The sequence below is a fragment of the Bombina bombina genome, chromosome 5 (assembly GCF_027579735.1).
Source record: "Bombina bombina isolate aBomBom1 chromosome 5, aBomBom1.pri, whole genome shotgun sequence".
Classification (NCBI taxonomy): domain Eukaryota; kingdom Metazoa; phylum Chordata; class Amphibia; order Anura; family Bombinatoridae; genus Bombina; species Bombina bombina.
The window spans coordinates 658,817,940-658,820,760 of record NC_069503.1 but is presented as its reverse complement, the minus strand read 5'-3'; positions in this window follow the sequence as shown (position 1 = coordinate 658,820,760).

Here is a 2,821-nt window from a genome sequence, read left to right as displayed (position 1 = left end):
AGTTTAAAATTCTTGTAATATTTTTTTTTTTTTGTAATTTAGTGGGTTTTTTGTACTTTAGTTTAGTTTATTTAATTGTATTTAATTGTAGGTACTTGTAGTTAATTTATTTAATGATAGTGTAGTGTTAGGTTTAATTGTAACTTAGGTTAGGATTTATTTTACAGGTAATTTTGTAATTATTTTAATTAGGTAGCTATTAAATAGTCAATAACTATTTAATAGCTATTGTACCTAGTTAAAATAAATACAAAGTTGCCTGTAAAATAAATATAAATCCTAAAATAGCTACAATGTAACTATTAGTTATATTGCAGCTATATTAGGGTTTATTTTACAGGTAAGTATTTAGTTTTAAATAGGATTCATTTATTTAATTAATGTAATGATAGTTTAGTGTTAGGTGTAATTGTAACTTACAAAGAGAAACATGGACAGAGATGACCATTAGAGAATACACTATTAGCACTCATGTAGACTTATGACACAAATTGTGAATATATATTCTAAAAAGATAGACTACCAAATGGTAAAGAGAGTTCACTTGGAACATTAAAACATAACTTTTATTAGATACGCAAAAAAACAGGAGATAAAATAAAGGGATGTGCAATTAAAAATAATAGCTTACTGGGGTGTAGTGAAAAACAATCTTTGTATCACATTGGATGCCGAGGTATAATGGCTACAACTTATTAGGCATACTTGGGTATACGTAATTTATCTTGCAATAACTTATTAGTGCTCAGCCAGTAGAATTAATAAAATTAACCTGTGTTATTGTAATACAACACAAGGTAAATAATATTGTGCCGGAGCTTGTATTTAATATTTCAGTCTTGCAAGTTTAGAAGTTGTGTCTAAAAATCTCTGAATAATACCAGAGTCTGTGTTAGCACAACTTCTTATTGTTTTAATTTAGCAACACGGTGCATAGAGCATTCATATACTTTGATTTGAGAGATCAATATTATGATGCATACTTAGGTATCCATATAAATAATTCCTGGTAACACTGGGTTTGGTAGAATAATTTGGTTAATTACCACTCACCAATTAATACCCAGAGTGTCTGGTTACCTACAAACATTCAATTTTATCCTAATATTGGTAAAGAGCGTTCACTTGGAACATTAAACATGTTATTATATGCTTAAGAAAAGCCCAGTCACAGACAGATTTGGCAAAATACATAAGATCAATGCACATATAGATTGCCACACTGAAGGGGTTGTATATGCCTTGATCTGGGAAAGATAAGAACGCGCTTACAAGAACATCTGAGAAACATTAAAAATGCTCAAAAAGACACCGACTCAGGGAAAACTATCACCTCTGTTGCGAGACATTTTCTTACAGTGCATAGATCAAGACAATCAGATATACACTGTTTTGGTCTACAAAAAATCAATCTGGGCATAAGAGGTGGAGACCAGGAAAAAGCTCTATTAAGAGCAGAAACCAAATGGATATTTCTGTTAAATTCTGTTCACCCCTTGGGTTAAACAAACAAAACAACTTTGCCCATTTTTTATAAAAATAATTGCAGATCCCATATAACAAATGAGGATAAACCTTATCTCTACACTATAAACAAATATACCTTGATGTGAAAAATAGTACCAATCATTTACTCAGATATCCCAGTTAGGGGTTATATAAACATACACAGGAGCTCCCTGACTCCTCACCATTGCCCTAACATGTTTTAGACACAACTTCTAAACTTGCAAGACTGAAATATTAAATACAAGCTCCGGCACAATATTATTTACCTTGTGTTGTATTACAATAACACAGGTTAATTTTATTAATTCTACTGGCTGAGCACTAATAAGTTATTGCAAGATAAATTACGTATACCCAAGTATGCCTAATAAGTTGTAGCCATTATACCTCGGCATCCAATGTGATACAAAGATTGTTTTTCACTACACCCCAGTAAGCTATTATTTTTAATTGCACATCCCTTTATTTTATCTCCTGTTTTTTTGCGTATCTAATAAAAGTTATGTTTTAATGTTCCAAGTGAACTCTCTTTACCATTTGGTAGTCTATCTTTTTAGAATATATATTCACAATTTGTGTCATAAGTCTACATGAGTGCTAAAAGTGTATTCTCTAATGGTCATCTCTGTCCATGTTTCTCTTTGTAATGTAAATAAATACACAGCACCAACTACCCTGTGATTATATGTATTATAACAAGTAATCAACCAAGGGTGTAGTCATAACCACCGAATAGGCAGTGCCATTGAAACCCTCTTTTCAGCTCTGTAATTGTAACTTAGGTTAGGATTTATTTTACAGGTAAATTTGTATTTATTTTAGCTAGGTAGTTATTAAATAGTTATTAACTATTTAATAACTATTTTACCTAGTTAAAATAAATACAAAGTTGCCTGTAAAATAAATATAAATCCTAAAATAGCTACAATGTAACTATTAGTTATATTGTAGCTATATTAATAGCTAGTAGGGGGCTTAGATTAGGTGTAATTAGTTTAAAATTCTTGTAATATTTTATTATTTTTGGTAATTTAGTGTTTGTTTGTATTTTGTTACTTTTCTGATGGATAGAAGACCTCTTCTTGCCCCGCTTGGATGAAGACTTCTGCCGGTCTGGATGTCCTCTTCTGCCCCATCGGATGAAGACTTCGGCCCGGCTGGGTGAACACGACTCAAGGTAGGGAGATCTTCAGGTGGGTAGTGTTAGGTTTATTTAAGGGGGTTTGGGTTAGAGTAGGGTATGTGGGTGGTGGGTTGTAATGTTGGGGGTGGTGTTTTTTTTTACAGGCAAAAGAGCTGTTTTCTTTGGGGC